The sequence below is a fragment of the Gavialis gangeticus genome, unplaced genomic scaffold, assembly GCF_001723915.1.
Source record: "Gavialis gangeticus isolate Ggan-Ray unplaced genomic scaffold, GavGan_comp1, whole genome shotgun sequence".
In the NCBI taxonomy this organism is placed as follows: domain Eukaryota; kingdom Metazoa; phylum Chordata; order Crocodylia; family Gavialidae; genus Gavialis; species Gavialis gangeticus.
In genome coordinates, this window is record NW_017729033.1 from 41,095,182 (window position 1) to 41,107,238 (window position 12,057).

At 40.6% G+C, this 12,057-nt stretch overlaps 1 protein-coding gene and 1 long non-coding RNA gene across 2 annotated transcripts in view; one reads left to right on the plus strand and one right to left on the minus strand.

The window, feature by feature from the left end:
- The window catches only part of LOC109303791, a 48,812-nt gene extending 44,072 nt beyond the window's left edge, over positions 1 to 4,740 (minus strand). The window contains exon 1 of the long non-coding RNA XR_002099224.1: positions 4,467 to 4,740. This is a non-coding gene — a long non-coding RNA (uncharacterized LOC109303791). The remainder of the gene's footprint in view (positions 1 to 4,466) is intronic.
- The window catches only part of SLIT2 (slit guidance ligand 2), a 629,104-nt gene that overhangs the window by 99,040 nt on the left and 518,007 nt on the right, over positions 1 to 12,057 (plus strand). The gene's annotated exons all lie outside the window — the stretch shown is intronic.

Genomic DNA, 12,057 nt, shown 5'->3' on the forward strand with positions numbered 1-12,057 from the left:
CCATGGGAGGGGCAGACACCCCCCCCCACCCCTGCACACCCTTTCCCTCCACACACGTTCACATGCCTTACACTGTCCCCAAGCCCTTGCCTTGCAGTCCTGTCCCCCTGCCCCCACCCCAGAGATTTACCTGTCCAGGCTGCCTGGTGCAATGCAGGAGCCCCAGCCCAGGGCGGGGCGGCGGGGGGAATACTGTAGGGCAGGGAGTATCACAGGCCTCCAACTTGCTCCATTGCCACCCACACAAGTCTTTGTGGGCAGGGCACAAGCATATCGGGGTTGCTCAGTGCCACAAAGCAGTGGGGAGACAACTGCAGCTGCACCCACATCCTGGTGAGCAAAAGGGGCAGAGGGAGCTCTGAGCTTCCATGATAAAAAAACAAAATCAAATGTCAAAATATATAGGTATTTAGAGTTTAGTTTATTATAATGATAGAGGCATGGTAGGCTTACAAATTGCTTTAAAATTGTAAATGTATCAATAAAACATTGTGTCAAATTGATACCTATATATAGTAACATTTCATTTTCATTGCAGAAAAATGCAGATTTTGGACTTTTTAAAATCAGAGTGTATGCAATTTTTAAACAGAGAAAACCAGGACCCCTCTCATTACAGTTGAATACAATAACTTCTTTGACCTCTGTGCTTAATAAGGTTGTTCAAACTTATTACTGAGCTGTAATTTTCTTTTGGGAACAAAACATAGACAATCACTTTATTGTAATAATATCCAGATGAAACTGTTGTAAAGTAGGTGAATAATTTATTGGATTATCATGATGAAAGTATAGTAATCAGTGATGCAGTGCCTGACTTGGAGATGGTATCAAGTAAGGTTCTCCAGGAGTTTGTCCTGTGTCCAGTGCTATTTAACATTTTCATGAATGACTTGGTAGATGGAAATGAGTACACACTTAGCGAATTTGTAGATGACACCAAGATGGATTGGGTGGCAATGATTTCAAATGACCTTGATACATTAGGGAAATGGTCCAACATAATCTGATGAAATTCAGTAAGGACAAGTACAAAGTATTGTACTAAGGATGGAAAAATAAAATATACATGTACAAATTAGAAAAGGACTGGTTAGGATGCAGTGTTGCAGAGAAGGCTTATAGGGAGTATAGTAGACTAAATATTAATAACATTGTGCCCAGTATGCTGTTAACGTTATCAGGAGTGTTGTGTACTAGTCGGGGGAAGTGATTCTTCCACTCTGTTCAGCATTGAGGCCTCACCTAAAGTACTGTGCCCAGTTTTGAGCACCATACCTCAAGAAAGACATAGATAGATTGGAAATATTCCAGTGGAGAGAAACAGAAATTATTACAGATCTAAGACAGGGGTATTTCCTGTTTATTCCATTCACTGCAACATACCCCCAAGGTCCTAGCACATGCTTTTCCCCCATCCTTTTTCTCCTCAATATATGCTGATTTGCCAGGACAGCCTGGGTATTTGTGGCCCAGTTTGTAGGCTGGGCCATGAGCAGCTTTCAGTGGTGGCAAAAGGTTGCCAACCATTGGTCTAGGAGATGTAACTTATAAGGAAAGTCTGGAAAAACTCAATTTTAGCTTTGGAAAAAATACCGAGAAGAAATTAAACAAAAGCCTTAAAATATGTTGAGATGTTTATGAAAAGGTTGTGACACTCATCATGTCCACTGGGTGCAGGTCAAGAAATAATGGTCTTAGATTTGAAATAGAAAAATTTATGTTGGATGTTAGGAAGAACATCCTAACCACTTTGGTTCTCAACTGGGGTGCTTTGAGACCCTTTTGAGGGTTTGGCATGGTTATGCCACTTAAAACTGCCTTTGCATCTCTGTTTCCTACAGGTGCAGTTTTAGGCTGGACCAGGAAGTGGCTGTTGTAGGAGGACCTGCTACTGCAGCCTGGCTTAAAGGGAGGTCTCAGTGGTGTAACTAGGGAGAACAAGGAGGGGTTTGGCAGGGGGAGCAGAAACCCCAGGTACTGACTTAAGGATCAGTACCCTCCTAAGTTTCCTCTGTCTCCTTGTGCTCTGGGCCTGCATTTCCCAAACTTTGGTGTTCACCTTTGCATCCCCATAGACGTCCCCTTTGCCTGCTCTGAGCAGCTTGCTGACCACTGCTGTAGTCTACAAAAATCACAGCAAGAGTAAGCAGTGGCTGCAGTAGGAACCTGTCTGGGCTTCCCCTGGAGTGGTGGGCACTTCTTGAGGTCATGACATGGCCCTCGCTTCCTTGCTTTCTCAGCTCTGTGTTTCAGCCATGTCATCTCCCTGTCTCTTGAACCCTGTGGGACGCCTGAGGTCGAATCTGGGGCAGATCAGGTAAAGGGGATAATTGCCTACCACTTTCTGCACTCACATTGCACTATGGTAGAGGATGACTCTCTCCATGACCACATCTGTGGCTAACATAATGGACTAATTTGTTACAAATATGTATTTTACACACTGTAATAAATAAATAAAATTTTTAAATGGGGTGCTGCTAAACGTAGTTATGGAGGGGTGTCTAAGAAGGTTGAGACGCACTATCTTAACTAATAAAGATGGTTAAATACTGGAACAGACTACCTGGAGAAATTATGGTCTCCCATTTCAGTGTTTAAGACAAACACTCAGCTGGGATGGTTTAGACAGGGTTGATCCTTCCTTGAGCAGTGGGATGAAGTGACTTCCTAAGTTCCCTGCCAACCCTGTTTTTTCTGTGATTTTTTTTTTCAAACTGGAACAAGTTGAAAATAAACAGAGCATGTAAGAACATGCATGGATATTAGAATTTTATAACTTATATAGTAACTTCATTAAAATGTTGGTATTTTTTACAGTTTTTCTCTTATCATTCATGGGCGAGGGGAGAAATCCTGTATACCTAGATCATAAAATTTGTTTACAATGGAAGAATCTGAACCTGGGTTTGGGATATTTAATGTTTAAGATACGTGAACTTATACAACTGGTTTTCAGTTATGCAAGATTTGAATACCGGCATTCTGCAATGAACATGGCCCCCTTAGTGGTAGTTAACTGTGCAGCAATTTATAAATTAAACCAAGAAAGATCAACATGGATCATTAACTGGCATGTAAAATGAGGAAATGCCAGTGGTTGCCGCAAACATGCTTGGGCCATGAGCCCTTGCAATAAGTACCTTAAAATCACTGGAGTAATTGCCCTGGTGGACCCTGTGTGAAGAAAAGCACTCCAGCAGAAATGTAGTTTAAGCAAGCAGTAGCTTTATTTAGTGGCACACATGGGAGCTACCTGACAATTTTGTCCAGTGCAGATTTTATCTTTCTTTTGTAATCTGTCCTAACTGGTGGAGCATTTTTCCATTAGCCCAATCCCTCTTTAACCTGGTCCAGGACTATTGCTAGGATCACTACATCCTTTCCTCATACAAAGGTTAATGAGGTGGGAAAGAGGGGCTCTTTGCTTGCTGTACCGAACTGTAAGTGAACAAGGTTCCTAATGTTATTGTTTTGCCGGGAAACCAGACCCCTTTTGAATGAGTACTCACTATGAGTACCTACCAATTTGGATCTAATGAACATTACAACCTTTTGCCCATTGTCTACCTGAGCTGCTGAAAGAAAGGTGAAAAATATCAGAATTCCTGGGTCAGTCTAGCATCCCTTGAGAGGTCACTAGTATAATGCATACAGCAGGATCCAAAAAGACAGTCTATCTCTGGTCTCCAAGTTTTTCTCCCTGGCAGTTTTTTCACTTGCAGGCAGGAAAGGCTTTCCAAATCCTTCCCCTTTGTGTTTACGAGAACCAGTAGATATACTCTTCTTAGCTATCCAGTTAGTTAGCCTCAGTGCTTCTGTCCTGCAGCCCAAAATGACATTGTTCTGGTACAATTTGTACAGAAGCCAACAATGTATTTTCCCCTCCTTTTCTTGGTGAATGGGACTGGGAAGTTGTTAGGAATTCCTGTCACATATAGGTTTATATAGTTTTAGTCCAAAATAAGATTTTTCCCTTAATTGGAAATGCAAGAATATGAGCAACATAATGTTACTGATTGCCTATTTTGATGACACTGGTCCAAATTATGTCCTAATATACTGGTAGAAACCTATTACTATCAATAGAGTTGGTCTGAATTTAGCACCAAATCTGTAAGTGATTCTATTAAAAATAATTTAAATAGAGAAAAAAAATGGGACAGGTAGGTGGCCTACCAGATAAGTCAGACACAGCTTACAATATAGCTTTAAATCAAGAATGTCTCCTCTGTCATTAGCAAACTATAGAACTATAATCACAATCAAGTAGATGCACGACTAGTTAAATAATTATTCAAATGTTACTTTCAAGGAGTAATTCTCAAGGTGTAGGTATCAAACTAGAAGACATATCAAGTGTGGCTTCCTTGGAATTTTCCTTGATCCCAGTTTTTTTTATTAAATATTTTCATTAATAATAGAACAGTCAATGAACTTCTCGAATTGTAAATGGCACTTACCTGTGGCATGGGATTGGCTAGCACTTTTTTGAATTCTGATTTTCTCTTCCAAATTATCTTTACCAATTTGATAGAATGAATTCCACAAGATTCAATAAAATCCAGTATTCAATAAAAACAAGTGTGAAGTACTACACAACAGAAATAGTGTCCAATTACAAAACTATACATCCAATGTGTGAATCTTTTGCAAAAAGCCAGATATCAAAGGAATGATGTTTTAACATAAACGTCATATTCAGGATCTGAGAGGCAATTGTTGTGCTCTATTCAGTGCTTGTAAGGCTTCAGCTTAAGTACAGTGTCTAGTTTGGGACACTGCACCTGTTGTAGAATATTGAGAAATGGAGAATTCAGAACAGAGTGGCATGAATAAGGCATATAGGGAACATGACCAATGAGGAAAGGAACTGATTTTCTTCAAGAAAGAGAAGACTGGAATAGGACATTCATATTGAATATGTAAAAAGTTATAAATGGAATAGTTACCATTTGTTCTTTGCAGCTACTTGGGGAGGGCAAATAAAAAGTCAGCTTATAGCAAAGAAGAGTTGGGTTGCATATAAGGAAGAACTTTCTAACTGTTAAGGTGGTGAAACATTGGTAACACACTACTTATGAATGTTGTGGAATCTTTTTCATTGTTATTAAGAATAGGTTAGACAGATGCCTACTGGGGATGTAGATAATTCCATGAGGTTTCTTTTAGCTCTGCATCTTTGGGGGTTCCATGGAATTAATTTCTTGTTACTGTTGAGGATATTAATAGGCTAAATATATGCAAACTTGTCTTTACAGCCTTGAATAGTTTCAGTGTGACATAATACTTTTTTCTGTTTCATTATCCTATGTTTTTAGTTTTGTCTTGCAGTATTACAAACTAGGATATAGAAGAAAGCTTTAAATTACTAAAGCAAATGTAACTTCAGCACTCTTGGTCTTATAACAAAAAAGCACAAATTCTTCTTGGGTTTGTGAAGAAGTCACACAACTGAGTTTGACAGGGCACTTTTTTCCTTTCATGCTTCTGCCTTTTTTTTTTTTTCAATCTGTATATAAGTTAACTTGAAAACCATAGAAGGTGCTCTGACTTGTGGTATTTTAATTCTGTTGTTAGATTGGATGACTTGTAACCTCCCTAAGATTTTAAATTGCTCTAGTAGGTGTAACAAGGGTCACTTTTATTCTTGTGAAAAGCTACAACAAAGCATCTTGGCAACAACTAAAGGTAGTATTCCAGAAACTACAGTGAAGCTAGACAGTCTTTCAATCTATTCATCAAATCAATTGTTTTGACAGGTAAAACAGTATTAAACAAAGACAACTGCATTTGTATGCACTGTAGTGCTGGTCAGAATTTAAAACCTTTTGTAACACAAGAATATAAAGAGGGAGGGTGGGGGGAAGAATAAGGAAAGGGAAATGTCAGAATTACTTTGTTCTCCATTTTTCAAGTACTTGTAGTGTATTATAGCGTATTAATGTATGTTTTTGTAAAGATTAGAAGTTTTTTTTTTTCCAAGTCTTATCTTTCTGGTCTAACTGCAAAAATGAAGTTAATATTAGGACTAGAGTTTAAAAATGAAAATAAATTAAAATAAAAAGTCAAAGAATTACTAATTCTCCGTCAATAGCTTTTTAAGGTATTAGCAAAAGTATTACTCTTACAATCTAGGTTAACACAAATATGTTAATGAGGTTTAGCTTTGGAGAACTGGTTTGCATACCCCATGTTTAGTATGAGTTCATCTGTGGAATATACTTCTCACCCAGATTCTCAAAAGAGCACTTCCAAATAATACACTGTATTGCAGTAAAGACTTGGCATGTCATTTTGAAATGTGTCACTTTACAGAAAAACCTGGCAATGTTATCGAAAGTCTATGCATGGAACTTTGTATTTTCACTCCTCAATGTCTCATTGTAAGATTAATCAGTCCATTGTGTTCTTTTTTTTCCAATCAGTTTTGATGTAAAGACATTTCACAGGATGAGTTACTGGGCTTGAATTGTTTATACATTCCAGGCCAAGAGGCAGGGCTATATTTTTCCAAAGAACTCAAAAACCACCAACTTCCTTTCAGAGCAGAGTTCTGCTGTAAATTTGGCCTGTGGCTATGAGAGAGGTATTAATTTCCTGTATCATTTGCACTATTGTTTTCTATCTCCTTGTTCCTTTTGTAATGCATACCCATTTAGACTATTAACCTTTATTTATGTTTTACATTGAGCTTCATGTAGCACCTGTTGCATATAGATTAGAAACATGCAACAACATCTCTCTCTCTTGGTCAGGGCTGCTACCAGTGTAAAAGCAGATGCAGCTGTAGCATACCTTGCACTGTGCCCCCTACACCTTCTATGCCTGGAGCTGTAACCTAGAAGCTGCCAGCTGTTTGGCCAGATGTGGACTTGGCTAGCAACTGCCCGGTCCAGACTTGGGGTGGGGTACTAAAGTTTCAGGTGGTAAGACTCTGGTTTTGGACAGATGGGGTGGGGGCATGTTGAAGCTATGAACAGGTTCAGGCTTCCATGCTGGTTGAAGCCCTGGGAGGCAGATATGGGAAAAGGGAGACAGAGGTGTGGCCCTTGACGGATCACTGGAACTTATTAATTGGCCTGCCAGCCCAAGTAATTGCTTACCTTGAGTTAAATGAATGGACTGTAAAGTGGAAAGAAAACTTGCTAGATTGTCAAGTTCAAAGGGTAGTAATCAATTGCTCAATGTCTAGTTAGCAGCCACCTGGGTCACTGTCAAGTGGAGTGCCACAGGGGTCAGTCCTGGGTCCAGTTTTGTTCAATATCTTTATTAACAAACTGGAAGATGGGTTGGAGTGAACTGTCAGCAGGGGAATAGTAGATATGCTGGAAGGTAGGGCTGGGATTCAGAGAGACCTAGATAAATTGGAGGATTGGACCAAAATAACTCTTTTGGGGTATGTCCAGACCAGTGTGTACATGCTTTTCCCCAGAGACAAATATTGTGCCGCTGCTACTTGTCCCCAGAGAATGCCTGTACATGCGCGCTATGATGTGCAGAAAGTTGCCCTGGGTGAAGTAGGGGAGAGGGCTGGGGCCAGCACCTGAGCTGGCCCCAGCAGACTTATCTGGGGTCCTGGAGGCCTTCTGGGCTCCAGCAGCAGCAATCTGGCTGCAGGGGCCCTGGCTAGCACCTGGAGTATCACTATGGCCTGCCAGGCTCCAGTTTCACACAGCGCAAATTGCTTCCTTGTCTGCTGTCCCACACTCTTCAGGCATGGGATTTTTTGACACTGGAATCTGTGGCACCACATATCACATGAGCATACTCATCTGGACCCATCCATGAAATTCAATAAGGACAAGTGTAGTGCCCTGCACTTAGCATGGAACAGTCCTATGGACTGGTACAGGATGGGAACTGACTGTTGAAGCTGCAGCTCTGCAGTAAGTGACCGGGGAGGTTACAGTGGACAACAATCTGAATATGTGCCAACAATGTACCATTGTTGCGAAGAAGGCAAACGGCATGCTGGACTGCATTTGGAGTGTTGCCAGCAGATTGAGGGAAGTGATTATTTCCTTCTATTCAGCACTGGTGAAGCCATATCTGGAGTACTATGTCTAGTTCTGGGCCTTACAATACAGAAAGGATGTGGACAGATTGGAGAAAGTCCAGTGTAAAGCAGCAAAAATGGTTAGGGAGCTGGGGCATATGACTTGTGAGGAGGGCTGAGGGAACTGGGTTTGTTTAGTCTGAAGAATAGAAGACTGAGAGGGAATTTAAGTTCCCTTCAACTACCTGAAGAATGGTTCCAAAGAGGATGGAGCTCGACTGTTCTCGGTGATGGCAGATGACAGAACAAGGAGTAACTGTCTCAAGTTGCAGCAAGGAAAGTTTAGGTTAGATATTAGGAATAGACTTCTCAGTATGAGGGTAGTTACCCAGCGAGGTGATGGAATCTCCACCCTTGGAGGTTTTTAAAACCCAGGTAGACAAAGCCTTGGCTGGAGTGCTATACTTGGGGATGTTCCTGCTTTGAGCAGGGGGCTGGACTAGATGACTTTGAGGTCCCTTCCAACCCTAATTTTCTATGATGCTGGAGACTTGAAAAGGCACACCTTTGTTTCTCATGACTTTGTACAGGGAGCGGAAGTTTAAAATTTGACTTCTTAAATCTAAGATTTGAATGTTTTTAGCATGCTTTCTTCTTGAAACAGTAAGTTAATTTACCATGACTTTCTGTATTGGTTATAGAAATCTTTCGAAAAGTTTCACTCCAAGTGATGGAAGTATTAGAAAGTCCTGTAGTCAGATAAGTATCTGGCCTTTTTATTAGGGAAGAAATTGTTAAGAAAAGAGAGGCTACATTGAAAGCAAACTAATATCTGAGCATTGCCCCACCCTCACAAGCTTTTCTTGTTTGGAAAAAAAAAAATTCAAACCAGTTAACACTGAAGAATAGCTTTTCAAAAGAAGTTTTAAATCCATCAGTTAATTGCCTTTTCATTGTGATGGGATCTGGCAAGTCAGACAGGGTGTTTAGATGACAAGTCATTTCCTATCCGTCTGAAATTACCCCGTAAAAATTACTTGCATTTACTGCTTCCCTGGTCACTAAGTTACTGCAGTGTCTTTTTAAAGACCCACATTAAGAGGACTATATTCTTATAATCCTTCAATCCTAAATTCACCATGGTAGGATAAATTTGTTTGATCATAAGATTCTAATCTATCCCTATTCCCTTCCTCATCTTCTTAATTTTTAACCCTTCCTTTTCCATGACTCATGCCTCATTTGAGTAAAAGACATAGAAATGCCAGCTCTTGCATCCAAGGAACCCAGGCCCTAAAAATGTGGTAGTGACATACTTAAGAATGAATGCCATCTTTGGGACAACATTTTTAGTTCTATCCAATGCCTGGTAGATTCCTTGGTCCCTGACAAGGATTCTTATTTCCTTGATAATAACAGCAATAAGAAACAATAACAATGAGTGATTTTTTTTTTTTGTTTGTTTGGTTTTTTTGTTTGTTTGTATGAATGCAGTAGTTGCATGACAGAAATACATGAAATGTCACATACACCAAGTGTCAGCACACAGAGTAGTCTAGAGAAGGCTGACCTCTCTGTAACAGTATTGATTGCTCATTTGATACAAGGAAATTGCCTCTCCAGCATATGAACGGCTCTCACTTAATGATTCCTCTCTAATTTGTTTGGCATCCAACCAAAATTTGCTCATCTACTAACTTCTACATCCACAACCATTCTCTTTTTCCTTGATGCAGGGAAACATGGCATCATATACTTTGGAGCAAAATTATGTACTTAAGTATTAGGGGATTATTTTAACAAAGGAATTTAGGTATTACAATAGAGTGGACTCTAACTTTGTGGTATATGTGTGGGCTTGCTATACAGTTCATGGAGAGGTGCAGGGACCTTGGAATAGGCTCTGAAACCACTGGGACACTGGTAAGGAAGTTACTTTAAACTGGCATGCTAAGTGAGAAGTTGCCCATAAAATAAATGCTTAAGTTGGCCATATATGAAATTGAAGGACTGCCCATGGGGATGCCAGTTAGCTAATTAATACCGAGATGTTGTTAATCCTCTGTGACCCACAGGTAGTCAGGTTCAAAGCATTAAAGTGAGTTAATTTTCCTGATCATTAATCTACTGCCTGATCCTACTCAGAGTTAGAAAGAGTAGCTACACACTACAACACAGGTAGATTGAGCAATATAAGCTATATTAGACAACAAAACCCATACAACAACTACCCAGTGCAATATTCCCATAACGCCCAAGCTGCAACGCAGCAAAATACCCCTGACAAGATGACAACCTGAGACACATCCCAAACCCAATGTCCCATGTCACACAACCAATCAACTACACGTTACAATGAGCTACACTGTTAACTGCTATGCAACATCACAGACAACCTAGAAACCACAGATAGTAGCAAGAACACTCTGGGCCTAGTCAGCAGGAGAAATCCTCTGACAGTCCCTGAGGATTTCTAGCTTTTTCCTGCATAAGTATTAAGAATAGAGAAAGGCTCAAATAGAGAAAGGCTGATACTTTACCCAACTGTAGCTTCCATAGCTGAAGCCCAAAGGAAAGAATGTGAAACAGGTAAGCCTTGGCGAGCTAAATCCCAACGACTTGGTCACAGCAAGGAACCTGTGCTCAATGAACTCCTACAGCCCGGGAGCCCAGAGTGAGAATGAGAATGAGAGCGAGGCTGAGTCTGAGCCTCCAGAGTGTCTGCTGGCTGCTCCAGATAAGATTTATAGCCTTCTCATCCTGCCACCTGTCACTCATCCAGTGGTCCAATCATCGCCCTGTGCACAATATTCAATCAAATTCAAACCTGGGCAATAGTATGAATTGATTAGTATTTTTAATTATTTCAAACCAATACAAGCAACATTATCATAACTGCCTTATTGATTAACATATCAACATTGGTACACAGTTGCGTTACCATTATATTCTGTGCATGCCCAGACCTTCAAAGTAGGTCATGATGTCATCAAGTTTGAGCATTCAAACCCTCTAGAAACTTCTCACCTCTAGTCATATTGTGCATGCGTGGACTTTAACTGTTGTACAAAATAATGTCCCTCTTTTGGGGCTTAAACACGTCTATCCAGGTGGAATCTACAGCTCAAATCCCTTTTCTGATCTACAGCTTTTATTTCAAAAAATGAGCATGAGCCATGTTTTAAAAATGTTTGAAGATAGTTGTACTTTCTGTCTTGTAATGGCCTAGTACTTAGCACTTAATTTCTTCTTCCTCCTGAGGAGGTTCAGATCTATATCTACACACTCTTTGGAGAATGTTTTCATCATATGCCTATAGGCTATTCAGGGACAACCTCTATGATTCCTATTAAAGTTCTTCCATTTCACAGTCATAGAGATGTAGAGCTGGAAGGGGCCTCCAAAGATCATCTACTCGAATCCCCTGCATGAGGCAGAATCATCCCTATCCAAACAATCCTATACCATAATCTGTATTCTGCATAAGACTACCCACAACCCTGACACGACATAGACTTAAATGCCCTAACCTGCCACAAGTAAAGTAGGGGAACCATGGCAGCCAATGTCCTGCTTCTGTAAAATGTCAGTATACTCTCAAGAGGTCCTGGGAAGGCAAAAACCTACACTGTCCATACCGATCTGGCCATGAACTAAAATTCCTTCCTGACCCCAAATATGGTGATCAGTCTGACCCTGAGAAGATGGGCAAGACCCTTTAGCCAGGAACATCTGGCTTTGGTCCCACCAGGAGCATTGGTACATCCCAGTCAAAGTTACCAGCCTTGCTTATAGCCAACACCTGGTGCCTCTGGGGTGGCTTAAAAACACTGTGACACATAGCAGAAAAAAGGGTGGTGGCGGGGGAGGTGACCAACCAGCAAAGCCCAGAAGCATGGAAAATACCTATGGTAGAAAAGAGGCATAGCTATTAGGTTGTGCGAAGTTTCAGTAGCTAATTCAATTCAGAGGAGATTTGGCCCAATTTGGTGGCCGACTCTCCAAATCTGAATTGAACTGGGTGACCCATTAAAAGTTCTGAATCAATTCAGAGA